This window comes from Manduca sexta, chromosome 22, assembly GCF_014839805.1.
Source record: "Manduca sexta isolate Smith_Timp_Sample1 chromosome 22, JHU_Msex_v1.0, whole genome shotgun sequence".
Classification (NCBI taxonomy): domain Eukaryota; kingdom Metazoa; phylum Arthropoda; class Insecta; order Lepidoptera; family Sphingidae; genus Manduca; species Manduca sexta.
The window spans coordinates 3,565,408-3,589,297 of NC_051136.1; the positions used below are offsets into that span (position 1 = coordinate 3,565,408).

The window sequence follows — 23,890 nt, forward strand, 5'->3', positions numbered from 1 at the left end:
AAATCAATTTCCGATAACAGCTCCCATGCTATTTGTTCTTACACTCTTCAGCATACGATACTTTTAGCGATCGACTGCATTCGATTAGATTTAGCGATTCTTTTGCATTGCATTTTAGGAAACGAAATTCCGAATTGCGTCGAATGCAGTTCGATTCAGCCTCGTGACATCCAGATTCGGAGACGGCATTTAAGCTATCAAATTATAATCTGCTGTTTTCGTACCCAGGCTACATAGATCTATTGAAAACGGCTTATGGCCGATAGCAATAAATTAACTCAATTTTAATCTTCGTTTTGACAGAGAAAAAAAAAAAAAGTAATTTATAAGCATAATAAAAATCTTTGTTTTGATTGGTTATGTCCGCGGTGGATTGAAATGAAATAATGTATTTGAAATGTTATGCATGATTTAGATTCTGTTAATATTAACTCTACCACCAGTTCGGAAACCAATACTCACCATAGAAAAACGGGTAAAAAACTCTGGTGTTACTCTTTTCAATATCAGTTCAAAGTATAAATTACAGTGAATCATTAGAGAGAAAAAAAACTACTAGTTTCTTTATTGTTGTTTAGAGCACTTCATTCATATACTCCCAAAATAGGTAAAAGATAAGTATTAAATCGTATACCTACTCTTTCACAACTCTCTCAGGAATCATGAAGTAATTGAATCTGAAGTTCTCCCCCATTTAGGTTTAATAAGCGTAATGGGTAGAACAGTCCATACAAGCAGCACCCTTTCACTAGTATGAGGCATGTGCCGTTGAAAAAAAACAAATCGTTTATTAAAACCAGCAGTTAATCGGAAATTATGAAAACCAGTGGATAGCGTGATTAAAAACGCAGTAATTACAATACGGATGGCTATGTTTTTGTAAGCGGCGATAGCCTAGTCGGGTGTGGTACGGACTGCCGAGACGAATGTTCGCAAGTTCATAACGTCAAGGGCACACACCTGTAACTCTTTTAGAATGATGTGTGTATTCTTTGTAAATTATTGCTTCCTATAACGGTGAAAGTGCTTAGCAGTGGAACAGTATACAATACAGAGCTGATTTTATTATTATTTATGTATATTTTTATAAATTAATGTATCGCAGAGACCACATGTATCTAAAATGTGCGTAGTTGCTAATGAACATACCGTCTATGTATTATAAATCCTTAATGTAATTATAATTACTTTAATATAATTTCAAACGAAATACTTATTTCAATCAAATACAAACATTAAAAGCATTAAGGTTATCATTTTCGTAATTAACTTCAAAAACAAAAGTTTGCAAAATTGACAGAACTGATGACTCTCAATGTACTCCCAAAACTTGGCTGCTTTCAGTAAAAATGACTTGTTTAACATGAAAGGTAAGACTGCTAACGAAGGTTCTTGTAAATGTCGCGACTTTCATTACAGAATTCACCAAGTATGTAAATGTTAGAAGTTCCTACATCGAAGCTTAGTAGCAGATGAATAATTTATAAATAGGCGTGCCATAATTTCCGAGGGGAAGTTGGATGCTTTCTAAATTTTAAGAGATGGGCACTCACACTCGCTGCCTTAGAAGGTACGATAATGCAAAGAATAGATTAAAATTCTAACTAGTGCTGAACATTGCCCGAATTTTCTACATAGGCTACTTTCTCCCTGTCATTTGCCTGTCAATTCCATTATTTGACAGTAATGGAATTATGATAAGTCAGTAGTAGGACTCTCGTATGACGCAGTCTACCTGGGTAGGTACCACCGCAAAGTCTATTTCGGCCGCAAAGCAGCAGTTCTGGTTTGAAGGACGTTGTAGCTAGTGCAACTGCTGGACATAATGAGACTTAATATCTCATGTGTCAGGATGGCGAGCGCAGTGGAATACCAAACAACTTTGTAATTCAAGGTGTTTCCATTATTTATGGGTAGTCGTATAGCTTACCATCAGGCGAACGGCAACCTCGTCTCGTCATAGCAATAAAAAAAATAAAAGTGATTTTGAAATAGATGGCGCTGGCATAAATGTCGTTATGAATCACTACAGTGTTTTAGGGACATTCGTAGCGGAATAGTGTTTCACGCGGGCGAAGTCGCGAGCAATACCTAGTACTTTATAATTCTAAGTAATTTACAGTTAGATGGTAGGGATTATTTTTTTCTTTTTTAATACGAACATGGCAAAGTGACCGTGATGATTATCCCTGCAGTCGACACAATTACACTGGCCTGTTTGAAAACCAGAACCTGATTTACCATACTCAAAGGAATATAGAACTAAATAACATACACTATGTATAATCCGTCACTGGAAGTCCCGTGAGCTGCAATTCAAAAAACCCGGGCCATTTTTAAATATTTTACTTTATGGCTTATGCATATCGGGAAGTAGTTAAGCTGATGGAGCGTTCCAAATACATTTCATATTCGACTGGATAGCAATCACGTGCTGTGAAAAACTAATGATACGGTGACGTAGTTGGACGTACATTAATTATTCATTAGCCTTGACTATGACTATGAGTATCTCGGTGGCGTTATTGTAATAGAACACGGTACGAATACGCCTACCGCGCTGTCCTGGGTTCGATTTCCGAGCTGGGCCAAAAATAATTATGACTGGGTTGTCCATCTTAAAAAATACTTAGTTGCAGCTCGGAGTCAGGAAGTTGGCGGTGTGAGGCGGCACTTAAACTCGTTTGGAATGCGCCTGATCTCTCCGGTCATGTCGGATTGCCATCTCACCAGGCCATGAGAATGAAGAAACAGAAAGTGCACCTATGTATTGCACACACATTTGTGTACTATAACATCTCCTGTACCTGGCTGATCTTGTTGAGATTGGCCGCCATGGCTGCAATTCGGTTAGGAAAGAATCATTCATTAGCCTGCGTAATTATTTCGGTAAATGAACGCAGCGTTTATGTTTACTGATGATTTATTCGAACTGTATTATTAGTACAGGATCCCAGGTACACTTTTCAAAGGTTTTATAAGTTATACAAAATATAGTTAAATAAGAAAATAAATTTAAATCGTAAAGAAATTAAGTACATGTATATTGTTTTTCTATGCAATATAAAATATATTGAATGGAAATTGATAATTTAATTTACAGGCATTCTCGAAAACAATCGAGCATTTCCGAACATAACCGAACTATCCGACTGTTAATGGAGTAAACTATTTACCAACATTACTGTAAGGAAAAAACTTGGGCGTTTAGTCAAAAGGTAGCTACTCACGAAAAATCTGCTTGATAGTAATAAACGATGAAAAGTGTATCAGGGATCCTGTACTATATATTATGCGTGGTAACTGTCCAAGACTATTCAATATTTGTACAAGTCAATTATTCTTAAGACTGAGTTAAGGTCAGATGGGTACAGTAGAATAAGTGTAATATTTCTAAACAAACAAATTATGCAGATGTATCGTGTGGACAAACCACCTTAATACCAATTTTAATTTATCAGGTATTTAGTGGCTCATTTAAACTATGTTGTTTCACTTTACCCCACTCTACTCCATATATAGAATTTAATTATACGTCTTAACTCAAGATGTGAAGTTCGACGTTCTACGGTAGGTACTAAAGCTCCAAATTTGGCCATTAGGCCACCTATAATGTTCTTCCGAGCATCCAAGAACAACTTCGACATGGCCGATGCTTATGCCGAAATGTTATAAATTAATAAACATTCTGTTTAGACTTTAATGGAGTTTCTTAATGTAATTTGGTTTGCTAAAATGTTTTAAAAATAATTGTGAAGGTAACTTGTATAGATTAATTTATATTCTATTTATTTACGACTTTTGTGGGTGAATATTTTGAAGGCCTTGTTTTTATTAACACTGTATTAACGGATGCTTTTTGAGACAAATTCTTTTATACATTTATTACAGAGCAAGGTTAATGTATTAGAATTAGGTTTAGTTTTGAACCAAAGCGATTATAATTTGTCGTAGGATGTAACTGATTTAAGTCGGATGTATTTTTGTTGGAAAATTCGTTTTTCCGATAACGGTTCCCACTCTAAATTGACCTTTTATTTAAATCTCTACAGCCTTTCATATTGATATTTATTCGTGACATTTGCTTCCCACATATCGTAATATAAAAGGCCGCCTACGTCTAAGAAACTATTTGGTTTATTGATATACTTTTGGCCCAATAAGGATTACTAGGTACTGATAATTATGATCAACAATTAATAAATAATCTAATAATTAAATATAAAGATACTATTATTTCTTTAGACAGATTTGAAATAAAATTAAACTCGTTCGATTTTTAAATAAAATCTTAACTGAAAAAAGCGAGCGTTAAACAATTTAAAACGTTAACGGTGTTCTTAAAAAATACTGCTTAATTCCAAGAAATCTAGCTGCTCGTTACACAGTAAAATACGGTTATTGGGACGTAACGTATTCAAACATCCGCTAATGGAATAAAATCCCGACTACAAAGCGTAGGTCGATGTAGTGTTGTTAGATCATAGATTAAATAAATGCGGATGAATTTTTCAACGTACTGATAAAATCAACGTGCACTGTTTGATAGGCACCAGACATGTCCAAAAAGCTACCCTAAACTATATTGTTTTGTTTATTTGTTATAACAATGCCTTTATTAACGTAAATTCTCCATATATTGGTAACTGTTGGTGGCACAGATTGCTTCCACATCCAATGGTATTGTCATCTCATTATAGGGAGTTAGCATGCGTGTTCATAGATTTTATAAAAAAAATATTCTGGATAAATTAGGTAACAAAAATCTAATCTTGCGTAAGTATAATAAAACTTGCACTAAGCATTGTTCTAAGGTAATTACGGCAAAAATCTCGACAGTCGATACTATATTCATTGATACTACTCACTTACCATCGTGTTATTTTTATTTCTTTGAATGACGAGACGAGCTTATCGTTCGCCTGATGGCAGGCAATACGACCTTGAATTACAAAGTATTTTTTGGTATTCCACTGCGCTCGCCATCCAGAGACAAGTGATATTAAGTCATATTATGTCCCGTAATTACACTGGCTACAAAGTCCTCCAAACCGAAACACAACAGTGACTACACACTACTGTTTGGCAGCAGAAGTAGACATTGCGGTGGTACCTACCCAGGCGGACTCTCACACATGAGAGACCTACCACCATTGTGCAGTTATCTTGTCGTATCCGTATAAGAAAGGTCACTATTTTTTATATAAATTCTCTCAAAATCTCAATACAAAATCACTACAACAATAGTAACTAAGGCAAATTCCTCCAATTTAATTAAACTTGCCTTGAAGCCCGAAGTGTCGGCTCTACGTAATAATCTTTGTTCGCAGTGGTCAGGGCGCCTCGCTGCGAGATGCGGGCGTAGGGGTCGCCCGCGGCAGCTGCCTTTGATCCCGACTCAACTGCGTCTAATTTTACCCACTAGGTCACCTTTGGCGCTGTTTTTCTTTTTTCTTTGCCGTTTAGTGGGGTCATTTGCTTCGATATGTCCTATTGGTAAGTGCTTAGTTGTGAAAGGGTCGGCTAGGTATTTTTTTTTAATTTATCTGGCTGAATGCTGAGGCAGTGGTTGATGAAAGTTATTAATTGATTGAGTGTAGTTTGGAAGTACATCAACTCTAATGAAGCTGTTTAATAATATTCTTAACACTGACAAATGACGCAGATGTTATGACTTCTTTAAGAAAAATTAAAGCACATGAGTATCTTACCTATCGTAAGAGGAATAAGGAATTTTTGGAAATTCATTAAGAGCGTCTGTTCACATAGTTGGGTTTGTAATGCATATGTATAGTAATAACATACTATTACTGACAGAAGAACTACTAAGAGTTTGTTCACTACATCAATACGTTTCGGTTCCAATTACTCTCATACTTTCATCTAATATGAAATTAAAAGTGAAATTATATATCTTTGAAAATTCTATACAACAGTTTAACTTCGCTAACTCTTAAATATCTAACAACAATAATTTTATTACGAACATTCAGATAAACTTGAGTCTATACAAAATTTTAAGTTTATTGTCTTTAAAACTCGAAATTTTCTTTTTACTTGTCGTAAATTTTAATATGTTTGATAAGATATTCTGTTACAATACTTGCTATACGAATTAGAACCTTAACGGCTTTGGAGAGGGTTCAATGACAATCGGATAGTGACCTTTGAAATGAGAGTTTTATAAAATTACACAAATTCAAAATAAATGTACAATGGAATTATGGGCGGAGTTCGTCTTAATTTTTTTAGGACTTGTTATCCTCGGGTTTATGATCTAGTTTTAGTAAGATTAAGAAAAGCAAAGAATTTCTATGAAAATATAATCATTTAATTTCATAATAAAGAAATAATATTTGAAACAAAAAAAAATTATTGGAAACAAATAAATCACTCTGTACTAATAAACTTTAATATATAATATACTTATATATACACGTTTTAATAACATACTGTTTATTTTTTACGAAATTTAAATTGAGAATCAAATGTTTTCTATAAACGATATCGTTCTAAATCTTTGATCTGGTTCCGGGAATAAACCAATCACAACAACTCATTTGTAACCATGGCAGAAATACTCTGTTCTGATTGGTCTATTTTCGTGTCGAATCGAAAAGCGATTGGAATCGTTCATTTAAAACGGCGGTAAATCAACTATCTTTATACATTATAAAATACTCTGTCTGTTTGAACGTGATAAACTGAAAAACTATCAAACGGATGTCGATGAAATTTGGTAGGGACATCATTTGTTGACCCTAGGAAGGACATAGGCTACTTTTTAACCGACTTCAAAAAAAGGAGGAGGTTATCAATTCGACGTGATTTTTTTTTTGTATGTCTGTTATAATACTGGTAAAGTCATTCACGTGGGGGAAACTGCGAGTAAAATCTCATTCAGAATTCCTTGTGTTCATCTAAGGTTCGACTGTAACTTCAAAACGAAAAAAACAAAGCAGGCTTCTTATTTTCGTAGTCGGGCTTACATACACAAAGAACATTGAAATAAAACTATTTAACGGATTTTATCGCGGTTTTTCATATTACAATAGTCTACCGACGATTTTGACGGAGTTCTATTTGTAACTAAGACTTTTCGGATGACCAACACCTCAACTCGCCCCGTGGCCATGAAGACTGTAGCTCTTCGAAACGTGAGCAGAAAATTATGATATAAAAACTGCGCATAATTCCGTAAAATAGTTTTATTTCAGTCTAACATTCGCGTAAACATAAGAAATCATTATTACATATGAATAATCCAGTTTGAACCTTACACTCCATCTCATCGTATTATTATCTCATCGTATAATTTATCATTCCAACATACCTAATAATGTGAGTTGTCAAATCAAATAATAATAATAAACATAACAAATTTGGCTTGAATGGCGTCGAAAGGGTCTAATTGGTGTCCCTTAGTATTGTTGTTTTGTGTTCCATAGAGACTTGGCCCTGGGCTATGGTGAGAGCGACAGCGGATTTATTTACCTTTATGATAGGACTCCATGAATGAGCAGAATATCTTTGAATGAGCTCTAACTACGTAATACTAGGCTTAGCTCTTGGCTCCACCAGCGTAAAATAGTTTTTCCAGGATAAAAGTCTCGCTTTATATATTCCCGGGATAAAATACCCATAGCACTCACGAATAATGTAGTTTTCTGTTAGTCAGTAGCTCTAGGGATTAGCCTCTACAAGATTACAAACAAACAAACAAACTCTCAATTATTTATTTATATTAGTATAGATAAGTCGAGATTTATTTCTAAATCAGTATATCAGAACAATTATACCGGTTTTCTTATACTATTGTACTTAGCGAATAAATATACCTATATGTATATTTTGTTGGTGGATATATGTATATATCTGTCTGGATAGCGACCACGGCACAAAAGGTATAAAACCCGTCATAAAGCTCACGTTTGTCAAACAGGTCGGCATAATCTGTCAATTGGCGAAGGATAATCATTTCTCATCACCCTACTCCGCTTACCCAGGAGCAGTTCGTGGCGTGCGGTCGTGCGACTTTTATCAGTCCACTTCATGGCTGGACGCGCACGAGGTAGACAGATGAAAGTTGCAGGAGGTCACTGGATGTGGTTCACTTCCAATATGTCTACCTGGACATCTTTGGGGAAGACCCATGTTCAACAGCGGACATTCTGTGGCTTATGATTATAATGATGATATTGACATCTCATTTCTACTTACATAAACACAGATTCATGTAAGATATCTCGCAATCGCCCTTCTCCCCAACATAACCCCACCATTAGTCTTAGACCATTCCAACGAAACTCAAACATCCGTAAAAGGCAAACACAGACGAACAAACAAGAGCGCACAACAATCTACAAATTAAATACCCACGGCACTGAAACCTAATAAAGAATAACGATTTTCGGTAAACACCATCTCGCTTCCTTGCTAAATGGACGTTTCGTGTTTCCAGGCAAATATTTTTGTATTCGAAACCTGCCAATGTGTAGATGAATTGTGTTTTAAAGGTTTGTATTTTTTACCCCGAAAGTATATAAGGGTGCGTACACATGTACGTTCGGGATAAACTGGCGAACTGGGTCTTCTCAGTTGTACAAACCCGTATAAAGCAATTATCAGAGACCAGCTTCTTCGTGATTCTTGTTTCTCCGAAGGTAACGCACTCAAAAATGTTGGTTAGCGGCTTGCTGAGCGGTGATGCTTACTTATCATCAGATTACACAGGCCGGCATAATTATAACGACCGGCGAGGGATAAACATCTTTCGTCAGTCGACACGCTATCTGGATCTTATTCCATTTACCATTGATGCAGTGGTGTTACTCAACCGTAAAAGAATACTTTACTCATTCGCTTATCAACGTATCTTTGCCATAAAACCCTTGCAATTTCAAGAATAGTCACTATAATCTACGTGTATTCGTACTGGTTAATTCCCGATTCCCATTTCGTTTATCCCAGCCATTCCGTCAAATAACCAACACTCGATTTTCAATTACAATGAGTGAAACCACGGAACAACGCTAGTGAGTAATGTTATGATAATAACTTGGATTCGAAGAATATACAAGTTCACAGTGACAGTAACCCGGATTAGCATTTAGAGTAGAATTTTTATCTCGCACCGCGGCGACTCCCCGAAGAATATGATTTGTCATCCACGCGTAAAGAGATGCGAACAAATAGCCCCGATTTGTATGTTTAAATGGATTTGGCGTGAGAAACTTACGTAGTTGATCAATATTCATATTGTTACTGTGACATTGTATCGGATGGTAAGTGAAGAGTTTAATAACGTTGAGAGATTTGTTCGTTTTTTCATGAGCATGTCGAGGCTATCAAAGTTATATATTGGTGTTACGGCACCTAAATATAGGTCATATACCGGCAAGCACAGCGTTGGACGCCCATATACAAGGTGGATAGACGACCTCGAAAAGGTCGTAGGAAATCGCTGGAGGCCGTTTCCAACAGGTAGGTCCGGAAATCTTTGATTGAGGCATATGTTCAGTTGATTTCCAAAGGCCGAAGTAGAAGATATTGGTGTTGTGTATAAAGTAATAGGCAGTCTTATCGTCATATCTGACACAAATTCCAGTCTTCGGGCTGATACAGAGAAAAAAAAATCTTACTATATCTGACTCGATGCTTGAGTCTGAAAACTGCGCCACCAAAGCTTCGCCAATGTTTGCCATACACCGGTTAACCAACATCACTCCTGGGTCACAGCCGGTTTTACACGTGAGCCACTCCAGACGCAAAATATATCTGTAACGGTACCCCTAATGAAATAAATACGTACGTTTAAGTACGCGGAGGGTGGCAATGCAAATACTGCTGGTTCGCATGTCCCCGCCACATAAACCAAGTGTTATTAGCCGGCCCTAGTTAGACGGTGCTCCGGGGAAAGTGGATGCCGTATCGCGTACTTATTTCTGTTTATACGAAACGTTTATTACAAGTTGATTTGAAGTAAGATATGGGCATTTTTGCGAAAATACTTTTTGGTCGCGGCTATGGAATGGGTGAAAACGAATGCGAAGACTTGAATATAATGTGTGATGTCTTGTATAAATCAAAGAATTGAAGACGAAAAGTTACAGTTTTTTAAAAGGAACACGCAAATCCATCCCTTTACAACTTGGCAAGATATACGGCACGAGAGTACGTGTCGTTTCATTGTGATTGGTTGAGAAACTAACATGTGACTTACGCATCGGCCTCTCGAACAATCACAATCATCACAATTAAACGACACACACCTTCGTGTCGCGTTTATTATGCCTTAATTTAAGGCGATACTTTTTTGTAACTATATAGCTCTAAGTTTGTATTATAAATGTCATAAATTTCAGTATATTTTGCGCTGATTATAATCACTAAACGAAAACAAATATATTTGACTTAAAACACAGTACTAAATTATTCAGTCAGTCTATCATTTTGTTCATTATAATATTTGGGAAGGAATGAAAAATTGCATGCTGTTCGCAATTGAAGTTTCTAGAAAAAATGCGGTGCAGACATAAATGAATAATGACTGAGGTATAATGTTTATGGCATATCGCATATGATTAATGATTATTGTTACGTGTTTACAGCTGCATTTGCATAATAGAAAATGTTTATTGCAAAAACAATAATATATTTTTCGATTAAAGTATTAGTTTCGTGTTTTACTTCGTTTGTTTCTAAATTATTTCAGTTTTCGGCTTAATGTTTAAGTTTCACTATTAGTTTCGTGAAATAACATTTCAGTGTCTATCACGAAATTCATATGTTAAATACAACAGACTTTTAATTTTTTTTAAATTTAATATTTGGTAAACACAGAAGATAATTACAATTAAGCGTAAAGGATCTTTGGCTATTTTAATGCAAATACTCTAGGTACATCAAAGTGGTAGGTCTCTCATATGTGAGAGTCCGCCTGGTTAGGTACTACGGACCACCGCAACGTCTATTTCTGCCGCCAAGCAGCAGTGTGTAGTCACTGTTCCGTTCCAGTTTTAAGAATATTGTAGACAGTGTAACTACTGGACATAATATGACTTAACATCTCATGTCTCAGGATGGCGAGCGCAGTAGAATACCAAACAATACTTTGAAATTCAAGGTGTTGAGTGGTGTTTCTGCTGTTTAAGGGCGGTCGTATGGCTTATCATCAGGCGAACGGCAAATTCGTCTCGTCATTCAAAGCAATAAAAAAAAGATCGCCTAAAATAATTCATTAAATACTGACGCTTTCAATAAACGGCTCCGATCTCAATCTTCAATCTGATCCCGACAATAAACTAATTAAAATACATCATTTGGAAGCACAGCAAAAACCTCTGTACTGTTTGGGATATTGTCGCGAAGCATTGAGAAGCGATTAAGATAGTTTATTGAAGCCATAATCTATCATAAACACTGTAATAACCAAACGCAAAGACCACGCTATTAGAATTTTCAATAAAAATACCACGGAACGATATATCCTGACAAATAACCCGCCCTCCATTGGCGATTTCGAACACGCGTGCCCCACTACGATTTATATACAAATGCGTCCAGTCAAGACGCGAACATATTTATTTTTCCGTGTCCTAATGCTATTCGTGAAATATTCATGCGGTGACCGCGCCATCCATCTTGCAAACTCTGTCACAATAACATGATGTAAGATCCCCTACACGACTATCAAGTCCTCTAATATTACAGTTCAGATGATTGTTTATGCACAGCGTCTTTATATTGTTTAAATTTACATTTCCAGTCTTTGTCTTGGTCATTTGGTGTAGTCTTTTTCCAATTTAATAAAAGTATGAGTTGAGAGTATGAGAGCTTTTAGTTTTTTTTTTATTGCTTTGAATGACGCGACGAGCTTGCCTTTCGCGTGATGGTCAGCGATACGACCGCTTATTAACAGTAGAAACACCATCCAATACTTTGAATTACAAACTATTGTTTGGTATTCCACTGCGCTGGCCATCCTAAGGCATGAAGTGTTAAGTCTTATTATGTTCAGTAGTTACACTGGCTACAATGTCCTTCAAATCCGAACACAGCAGTGACTGAACGCTGCTGCTTGGCGGCAGAAATAGACATTGCGGTGGTACCTACCCAGGCGGACTCTCACATATGAGAGACCTACCACCAGTTAATTTTAAGTGCAAGATAGAGATTATCAAATGTCAAATTGTACTATAATAAAGGATTTTGAATATTTACCACTGATCTTGGCGTTTACCATCTTTGGAGGATCCAGGGCCGGACCAATCGCGTTACGAACCCAAACTAAAAGATATTCGGTCTGGAAATAGAACCCATTGTGAAGATCTACAAGTATATGCTGCCACTAAACCAAAACGGCGGCATCAACTATATTACACGCGTTGGGAAAATCAATCTGTTTTTAGAACAAAATAAAGAGTTTAGATTTAAAGCTACGCCTGTGACCTAGTTCGGAGCCCTCTGGGAGGTATAAAGGGTTCCTGCGACGTAAGCTTTTATTACGATTGCGCATGAAAAATGTACAGACAGAAGACTTTCGATCCAGTTTGTATTATAGTCACTTACACATCAACTATTACAAAGTGATTCGTCATATTCCACATTTATGTATTGTTATATCAGTATTATATACTATATTTATGGACTGTGAAGCTAATCAGTTTTGCTGGTGGTAAGATATATTTTATATTCGCCCGGATAGCGATCACCGTACACAAGGTGTTAAAACCCGCCGTAGTGGCCCACGTAAGTGTGTCGCGTTCCAGGATCAGCCTGTGTATATCAAGTTCCAACAGACCGGCATAATTACGTACACAATAATTATATTTTACATATAAAATGACTTAACTAACTACTACAAATAGATAAAATAACTATAACTTTGCGTAATTCGCTTTACATTACTTTAAAACCGTACTAATCAAACGCTTTCATTACACAATAAAATTTTATATTTACAAAATTAGCCGGTTTAATATTCAGCATCCGATCAAAATAAATCGAATTAAAAATCAAGACGAGCGTCGTGTTTTCGAGCGAAAGGGTCTACAAAACTTAAGGACGAGCCCAATTCATTCCGAATACCAATTTCATTTCAACCACGGACCTCATTCCGCGAAATTTGGTTGCAAAACGACTGAGACAACAAAGAGAATTAGACCGCGAAGAAAAATAAATGCGGTGAAACAACAGAGCATACGAAATTAGAGAGCGCCGGGAAGACGCGACCTGCCGATGTGGTGCAAGTCACGAGAGTGGGCCGTTTGGAACCAGAAATTTATAATGATTCTATCAGTCTTACTTATAAACGTATTAAGCGTTAAGAGGTGGTTAAGAATTGCTTAAATAGCTGTCAAAAACATCACCGGTTCCTAGTTTGAACCTGGTTAATTGGCAAGATGGTGGGTTATTCTTACAGTTGATCGAGTAAATTTGTATTTTAACTAAGCGTAGCTTTACGAATTTTTATAAATAGTCTGTATATATTAGAATAAAATTTGTATATGGAGGCATTTTCAAGTTATTTGCGTTTCTTTAACGCGGACAAACCCGTGAGCTGGAGTTAGTTCTTTAATAAACGAAGCTGCGTTCAATTAAGGCTTAAAGAAATTGACAAACCTTTATATTCGTATATATTATTCCGCTGTCAGCTATTTAATTAGACGCTAAGATTTTCCTGCGTTGATGGAGCGATGTTTAGGTTATAATAGTGTATCATTTGTTCCCCAGGTTGCTAGATACGAAACTGCTTAGTTGTCATTATTGTTTCTAACATTTTTATATCGATAACATAATAATAGACTTAGATACAAATGAAAGGGTCAAAGTTAGACAAGTTGAGTTCTAAAAGAATAGTAGATGAAATAGAATATGTTAATAGATATTAAAATTCAACTATTTCTCTTAGACTTTGCAGCATTCATGGTCACAGGGTACCATGAAGACTGCAAAGTCTTCGAAACGTCGGGAGAAAAAATATAATAATAAAACCGCGATAAAATCCGAAAAATAGTTTAATTTTAATGTCTAATATTCACGTAAACATGAGAAATCATTATATTAATAGATAGCAGAAAATAGGTGAAATAATTGAAGTCCCATATTTTGTTAACACTGCTTCGTGTAACTGTTGTGCTTGATGTTACGATTTTCAAGTGTTAATGTCAATTGCGCCTAAAGTGCTCACCCAAAAGTTCTGTGTGTTTGTATAAGCCGCTCCTTGCCAGGCTAACAAACGCGATGTCATGTTAAAAAGAAAAGTGCTTATTCGTGTGGTGCAATATTATGTAACGTTAGATCTGACAATACTAGCCTACTGTGGTTATACTAATGTAAAATTCCCTACTATACGGTAGTGTGATCAATTAGTTTGCCGGCTATTATCGAAGTATGTATATATTAGGTATCGACTCAAGAGTCGATTGACAGTTCGGGTGACACCTGAGTTTTAATGGATTGTAGCCTATTAACCAGAAGGTTAATGAAGACAGTCTTTTTTTGGTTACAGACCTCGCAGTTAATACCGAGGGAAACTTGCAAACGGTATATTGAATTCCCTCGGCTTACAGACTAGGAATCTGGAAGAAAGTTGGGAAGGAAGTGTTGGGTAAGAAGAAAGGACCATCTTAGGGTGAGCGGTGGGGAGGGAGCCAGGGAGTTTTCGCAAACCTTTATATGCCTTAATGCGAATTTGGTAACCATGAGGTATACACATTTCCCTATGGACCTAGGGCCGCAGCATAATATACCTGCATGGGCGTGCATTCGGTGTGGAGACCGAGCGCACAAGAATTACCTCAGGGTGGAACATGAGACAGCCGGTCTGTATCAAACTAGCCTAAATCCTTTCTGTAATGTCATGATAGAAAAAGGGTGTTTCGTCGATAACACAGAGTGAGACAAGGATAGGTGAAGGAGGGAAAGAAAGATAATTACTTGTAACAAAAATCCTAACCTTCGAACATAATCAAATTAAGCATTTATATTAGTATTATTTTTAAATTAGGTGTTGCTCGCGTGAATGCATTTGAAGCTACAAAAATAAAATCACTGATAGTCGGCGTCAATTATACGAAAACAGCGCCATCTACTTAACAATCATATTTAAAAATTCAAATATACGGAAGCAAATAACCTGGATAAAAAGTAGTCATACGTTAATCAAGGACATGGTGGAACCGTGAGCCAAATTTCATCTAAGTCCGCTCTGGGGCTGCGGCGTTTACTTACAACAAACATGCAAACATTTTATAAACTTTTGCATTCATAATTTTAGTAATTAGTATAAGTAAGTAAGAGTAAGATAAATACAAGGAACTGCACGCTGAATACATTCGTTCACGTTTTTGTGAAAGTATCACGATGTTTTATCTGGCACGTGTTTGTAAACACAGAGGGTCCGGTTATTTGTTTAGGTCCGTAAGTGGCGCGTCTGGAATTCCCTTGTTCATTTGTTCTCTTAATATGATTTATAAACAACTAGGGTTTATTCGCGGTTCTGTCTGAAATCTTGGAATTATTTCCACTTTTTCTGGAAAAAACTATTTATTCCGAGTTCATGGTTTTTTTTGAGATAATTTTATTCAAATACGTTCAGCGGTTTCTGCTTTAACTGTTTACATATAACAAAGATCCAAAGATCTTCATAAACTTTCACATTTACTATGTTAGTGGCATACAATTACAATTTACAGTCACACGTTCTAAAATCCAAGAACTTTCATGTCTATGAGAGATTGTCAGTTTAATAAATTTTCAAATTTCAGCAAACTACTAATAACCTCGCGCGTGCTTTCTTTAACATATGTTGGACGGGTTTGGGGCTCGTCAATACATGCGAATTCGCGACAAATACATGGGACTCCGTCCTCCCAATGATTTGGGAACCATTTCCTTCTGTGCTTAAAATCCTTCTTTATCTGTTTCTATGGTGGCACGATTTCATTCCTTGCGCAACGCCAAAATAATGTCCAACTGGTTACACATCAGTGATATACATCCAGTATTTTGCTGGTGGTAGGATATATTTTATATCCGCCCGGATAGCGACCACCGTACACAAGGTATAAAACTCATCATAGTGGCCCACGGAAGTGTGTCGTGTTTCGGGATCAGCCTGTTCGGGTTCCAACAGGCCGGCATAATTGTGTCGACTGTCGAGGAGTAATCATCGCTTGTCAGTCGACATTCTATTAGACACCACTCCACACAAAAAAAAAAACACCAACTAATTTCGGAACGCAACTCACCGGAAAGTAGGTACTATAGCGGTTTTTTGAAGTGTTAATAATATTAGTTGGAGTTTACTCTTATTAGTATCTCCTCATTGCATTTTAATGCACTCTGAATAACTTAGAATTCGAACATAATCCTATTTAGAGACGTATTGTTATTTTAAATGCAACAAAACCACAGCCCGAAGCAAGTCTATTAAATGCTCCTGATGTATTTTTGTTAAATGTTACGTAATCTGACCAACAGTGTAGCATAAATTTACTGGGCATTATAAAATTGGCTCAGCATTCAAGTTTAACGTAGCGTGAACTATTTGTAGTGGACAGCGAAGATTCTAACGTGCAGTACCCGCTTCTGCTGCCGCAATCGCGCTCTGTAAGTCTTTTTGATGAATGGCCAGCGGTTTCGTTTTGTAAGGAATGAGGAATTTTAAAAAGGAGTTTTTCTGCTGGTTAACAATACGTTTTTGTATTCTATATTTGAAACGCTTCAGTATTTTCTATAGTGAGCAAGTAGGTTGGTTGTGGAGTGATTAGTGGCGTGGATTAACGACTACGCCAGTGACTTTGTTATTGTGTTGTTTACCCAGAAAAGGAATAGAGGTTGAAATGGGAATTATTTCTTTGGATTGACCTTTAGCTACTGACTTTAGGAAATTCAAAATTAAATAGAACGGTGTTAATAAAGCTGCTTAGCATAAGACGATCACAGTAGAAGATATCAGCTTAATTAGTCGTCAAAACAGGCAGTAATAACTTTATTACAATATAACAATAACAAATACTAAATATTGACAACGGTCCCCCATAGGGCATGTCTGTATTGTGGGGTTAAATAAATACTTTTGTAGTTGCAATCGCCTTTTTGCATAACGTCTAACATAATTTATGTTCAGCGACGGGAAAGCACGAAGAAACTTTGTCTATTCCACGTAATATGCTTAGAGAATGCTTATTCTGAAACAATCTAGACATTGTTGATTCGGCGTTGGAAATATTACGTTAGATACGAAACAGAATGCTATTTTGTACACCGGAGGGGAAAAAAATCTATGCTAATATTTCTCCGTTATTTTGTTTAACTATTTTTAATAGTTGCTAGGCATTTTATGCGAAAGTCCAGCTAGATACCGTCGCATTGTGTTATTCCCATTAAGCAGGAGTATGTTAAGACTTGTTTTGTGGGTCGAAGGTCACTAGTAGGTTAGTAGCTACTGAAGGTTATGTTTTAACTTATGGTATGTTATAAATGGCTTACTGTGATGTGTTATCGAAATACTCAATGATATTCCTGTCAGGAGTTGTTGCTGAACAGTTATGATGCTTGCGAGCGGTATGACTAGCCTTCTCATTATTATTTTCTGTGAAAAACTATTAAGGATATTTCCTAAACTACTCATATAATTTTTGTCACTATTTCATTAAAATTATAACATAAGTTCACACCTTTATCCCTGAAAGGTTAGGCAGACGCGTAATTAGTGCACTTACCCACTAAACTTATATAAGATGCACGGATTGAAAGGTTAAGCAGATGTGTAACCAGTGCATCCACCTACCGAATTTATATCTGATCCATAGTCTATTTGTTATGTAGACTTCAAAAATTAATCTAACCTTTTCTTAATCCATATATCGATGGCCGATTACAATCCCGAATAGGAAATCGAAACCCAACATTGTTTCACACCGAAACGCATCAAGTTATTTCCGTCTCTTATTTAACCCAAATAGGCGCAGCCAGGCAAATCTAGGCTGCTAGAAATTAGGATGGCAGAAACGAAGCGCTGTTTCCACTGTGTACAATGGCAGCGGGTTTTGTACTTTTTACAATATTTTACAAAGGTACGTTTCAAACAAAAGTTTTAGGCGTAGATTGCATGTGGTCGTATGGGCGTGTTGCGAAAGTAAGTGGGACGTATGAATTATTTGGTACTTTGTTTTTATATGCTGTGGAATGTGATCGATTTGCATTGCATTCTTAAGACAGTAAGAATATCTTTCATAGATATATCAATGCTATAAACCTTTTGGACAAAATATTAAGAGGCTTTAATTGATCCCCGATGTCTTGTGGCCTCTTTTGTTTATTAAAGTGGACGAAAATTGGTACAAAATGTATGTTTATAACAATACGACTATTTAATTGAGATTTGTATGAGCGTCTACATAACTGTGGCGACTGGCGAGGGATAAGTATTTCTCGTTAATCGATACTGTACAGATAAATTAATTCCATTAAATTATAATTTATAATATAATATGTAAATCCATTATAATTGTAAGACTAAACTGCAATTAGTTTTATAAATATATTTGTATTTGTATTGATAACATTTAATGCTTGGGGTTAAATCAATTTTCCTAATAGGTGACTTGGGTAACAATATTCAAACTTTAGGAATCACTGCTCATCTGGATGACTGCCTCGGTTGCGTAGTTGTACTGCATGCGCGGTACGGCAGCGCTCTGAGGTCCTGGGTTCGAATCCTAGGTCGGGCAAAGTGATATTTGGGTTTTTCTGCTCAGTATTCAGCCCGGAGTCTGGAATTTGTGCCCGATATGGCGATAGGCTCGTCCCCTATCACATCATGGGACGGAACACACTTGGCGAAAAGTGGGTGCCATGGTTGCGCCTCTGCATACCCCTTCGGGGATAAAATGCGTGATGTTGTGTTGTGTGCTCATCTGGATGCAGCTCTATTTAGCATCAGGTGCGATGACAGCCAAGCAAGTTACTTTTTCGGGTCTGTATTTTTTAGATGCACGGCAAAGTAACCTCACTGCACGGGATGGTAAGTGGAGGGGAGTCCCATAGAATATCGACTAACTGACGACTGCCGGCATAATTGTGACGACTGCCGATGAATAATCTGCCGATGTTGGTGCCAGATGCACAGACTGACCCCGGAATGCCACACATTGACGTGGGCCACTACGGCAGGTTTTAACACCTTGTTAAAATTTATACGATGTTTGACCTTGTGGACGATGGCTTGCTATATGGGCAGATATAAAATATATCCAATCTGATGTTATTGGTATTTCAATTTAATCCACCATCTCAAAATTAGCCAACATTAAAGGGGTGGGGTATCCGCCCCACTCGGAACTTTATCTCGTAAAGAGTCCATTCGAGTACAAGTCGCGTAACCACTTAGTGAGCCAATAGTCCACCATTCCCATTATGGCCATTAGTGGGCCATGCGATTTGTTTCAGCTGGCGCTCGGAACGTTTTAAAGAATTTTCTCTTTATTTCATAATTTTTGAGCTATGTCCGGGTTATGTAATTTAGAATTCACTTATTTACGTTGTCGGTTAATTTTTTTTTATTTTGTGTGCTAATAATGTAACATGTTTGTGTATTAGTAACTATCACGGCAGTTCTGTTTGTATGTTGTAATCAAATTGTAATTTTGACTGTTGTTTAAACCTTAATTTATGATTGAAATGTATAAAATAATATTTAAAAAACCAATTAATATTAGAATTACTTTTTATATCGTTAATGGTTTTGACGCATACTTTAACAATTTTTGAATTAAAATCTTCTCAACTAAGGCGTCGCGCAGACGTTGCCAATTATACTACTATGAAAGTAATAGATATGAAAATAGACAATGAGTAAAATAAAAATAAAATACTACCTTATATTCAAATAAAACTATTTTTTCGGATTTTGTCGCAGATTTTAGTATTATATTTTTCTCCGGAAGTATTAATAAAATGCGAAAAAAATATATCAATGTTTAACATTCGCGTAAACATAAGAAAACATTATAATACCTCATACTTTGGCAATACCAAAACGTCATACATTTAGAACATCCCGGTTGCGTTTTGCCGATTCAATTATTGATGCATAAAGCAGCCCCGAGGGAGCCATTTGCATTATAAATGGCGCCGAATTCGATTTACGATAACATAATCTACACCTACGGAGACATATCGTTTATTAGGTTCATTTTATTATTTATTACTTTGCCCGCAGCGTTACGTGTTTTGGGGTGAATTGTATAATCTATTTGATTCTATATTATTTAGTTCTCACCTAGTAGCGTAATATGGGTCGGGTATTGGAATCGATTCCCAGGTCGGGTAATATTATTTGTAGTATTTTCTTGAGTGATTTTTTGAGTGCATCCCCTAGTCGTAAGGTCAGGCAGATTCATATAGAACTAAGCCTTATTCTTCCTGCTCATACCTGTGTATGTTATTGACTACACATTGAAGTGATGTAAGTAAGGTGAAGTAGAAAAAATTCATATTAAATACAAATGATATAAAAAAAAATACGATTATGAGTGTGTTTAGATTTATATATTTATCTCATTTAAATAAAACTATTTTGCACATTTTATCGCGGTTTTATGATATAATTTTCTTCCTACGGTTTTTCTATGGTAAAGGAGAAAATAATATTATAAAAACTGTCTAATAATCGCGTAAACATAAGAAATCATTATATTTATCTCGCCGGCTAGATAGTTTATAAAATACTCTGCCTAACTAATGATCTAACCACCAAACACATTAATAATGCCTTTTGTAACAACTTATAAATCTAATTGTTAAATAAAACCTGCCCAACATTAAGCAAGAAGTTTATTTAAACCATATTAAAGTGCCATTAGCTACAAACGCAGGACAATAAGCACACGGGCGCCAAACAAAGAGGCCGAATATCGTTCAACGTCTAAACAGCGATACAAGGCGCCCCTTTCAGATGGTAATTTGATTATACCCAGTTTGCAGCTTCAAAAGAGTGAAATATTCTTTTCAGGGGTCCCGGATGCCGCTAGAGAATTATTAATGGCCACGAAACTTTAAGAAAGTTTCACGGGATGAGTTATGAGCGTGTAGCGTTATGGAATATTGCATTCTTGGTCAGCATTGGACCTTACACGTGGTTAATAACCTGATAAATATGTTGTAGTCGTTGGATCCAAGATTCCAGCACTGCTGTAGTAATCGAGAGGATCAAAGGCGGTCAATTTTATTTATTACTGATTTGGAATGTACGTTAAACGAACTTTCTTTCTAAGTTTCATAAATTTAATTCAATAGCAAATAATGAAGGGTATAAAATCATATTAATGGAATATTCAAACAATAATTTAAGAGCAGGTCTTGTCTTGTAGTTTTATGAGATAAGAGCCCATAGGTTTTGTGCAAATTTCATCACCGGAACTAAACCGAACTATGTCTTTGGAGACCTTTTTTATTTATGTATTTTTCACTTTATACATTCTGCCAGTTATTAGTTGACAAGGACTGATGAATAAATTTGTACGTAACTGTAATCGGTATTTTTATTTAAATTACACTTAATATCGTTGCTTCACTATTACAAGTTTCTATGTTATATTTTTTGCACAAATTGGGTATTTGACAAATTTTCGTAAAGTACTTTAAAATGTTCTAGAGTCACTAAAGATATGCTTGACAATTGTTTTTTTAATATTTAGAGCCATTTTAATAGCTAAAAGACAGTTTTAATAATTACATTTTGTGTTTCCCGCTGAAACGCTAAGTCACGTGACAAATAAAGGGCGTGACGTCATGATGTAATAGTCTTAAGGCGATACCTCAAGGTCCATTTTCATACATTTTGTTTCACCTTTAATCTGGGTAACTAAACAAGTATTGGCAAGTAAAGAATTTAAATTCACGTCTAGTTAGTGATTAGTTCTCGCAGTTGAAAGAAAAACGTAAAAATAATTAATAATCATGGATATTTCGGCCTTTAAAATTTAATATGACGAAATTTTAAAGGCCGAAATATCCATGATTATTAATTATTTTTACGTTTTTCTTTACCCAGATTAAAGGTGAAACAAAATGTATGAAAATGGACCTTGAGGTATCGCCTTAATGTAAACAATACGTGAGATTCGTTTATTATTCAAGATTATAAAAAGGCCAATACAATAAAATACCTTATAAGTAGCACACCTGATGGTATAATTAACTACATTTCTCCTGGTGATGGTGGCAGGATTAGCGATGTATGTTTGGTTGAAAATTGCAACTTTTTAGATCATTGGGAACCTGGTGCGATTATACTAGCTGATAGAGGATTCAAGCATATTGAGCAACTGTTATTACAAAAGGGATGCAGTTTAGTGGGACCGCCAAGTGTATCAGTTAAGTCTAATTAAACCAAAGTTGAAGCTCCAAAAACTAAGGAGATAGCAAGTTTACTGATACACATTGAAAGAGTCATCCGACGTCTAAGGGAGTTCTCAATGTTTTTTATAATAAGTTTGTAATTTGTAACCATTGAAATTGTAAACAAATTCGGTTATTTACAATAAAAAAATATTATTATTATTAATGTTAAAACCGCATTCAGTTGTCAATACAAATTTAATTAAGTTTTTGGACGATTGCATTGTTATTGCATGTGCCTTAATTAATTTACTAGGCTCCTTAATTAAAAACATTTGACGAATAAAAACAAAATTTAGAATATAATGTTTTATTTTCCTATATTAAGTTATAAAAATAAGTTTTTACAATAGATTGTAAACATTATTCTTCCAAAACTTTACAACTTTAGATAAAATATCATTTACTTTGATCTCATCATACTCTATTGGTATTACATGGACTTTATTATTTTTTTCAAATTCCCAATCTGCCACACAAAATAAACCTTTTGTTAAATTACTCACATACATTTGCAAAAGAACTTAGACTGCAAACTTTTCTGTGATTGTGTTGTTACATATATAGTATATAAAACTTTTTTGGCTTGTTGGACATTTAATTTCAATAACTGTGTCACCCTTTAAAATACCATCTGGCGATGCAGCTACCATTGGGAATTTTTGGCTAATAATAAAACCACATTCTGCAATCTTGTCATATTTTTGTCCACCTCCTTTCTTACTACTTCTTCCAATGATTTTCCTCTTTTCATGGTTGGAGTATCTGGTACTTTAGCTCCCATTATTAAGGCAACCAAGGATCCAACAGTTATTTTGCATCGTGAAACATCAAATGCTTTTGATGCTTTTATTCCTGAAAAGAAAATTCATTTTATTTTAAATGTTAAACTAGTGACTGCCTGGTGGCCACATATACATTTATATCCCCACTAGGATGCCCTGTAGAATGGGTGCCCAACACATATGAATGTAAACACAAACATCAAAGACTAGTAAAGCTACAAGACTAATTTACATTTTGAGATTGCATCTCACATGGAAACATATAATTCCAATATATATTAATCTAAGACAGCATTTTCCAACCTTTCTTAGCTGTGGACCACTAAATGAGCAAAGATGATCACCACAGACCTCCTTAAATCACAATAAAATGCTTCTCTTAAGCACAACCTGAAACTTCATATAGCTTTAACATTGAAATCAGCCGACTCTAGATATGTCCACAGACCCCAAGTTGGGAATTTTGCTCTAGAACATTGATTTTAAATATCTTATTAGTTCAATACTTACAGTATCAAATCACATTTAAAAAGGCAACATCACATTTAAAATGCAATCAAATACCTATAAATAAATAATACCTTAACTCATGCCATGCTTGAATTTCGTGTTGTGCTCGAGTCAGACTTTCCACAAAATTTATATTTTCTTGTGTAAAAACACCATTAATTTTGGCTAAAAACGTTTCACAGTCA

At 35.7% G+C, this 23,890-nt stretch overlaps 1 long non-coding RNA gene across 1 annotated transcript; it reads right to left on the reverse strand.

Moving 5' to 3' along the window:
• Window positions 1–23,117: 23,117 nt before the first annotated feature.
• Window positions 23,118–23,871, reverse strand: LOC119190211. The gene is made up of 2 exons (XR_005112814.1): window positions 23,777–23,871; window positions 23,118–23,265 (listed from the first exon to the last, which is right to left on the reverse strand). It is a non-coding gene; the product is annotated as an uncharacterized LOC119190211 (long non-coding RNA).
• Window positions 23,872–23,890: the final 19 nt, after the last annotated feature.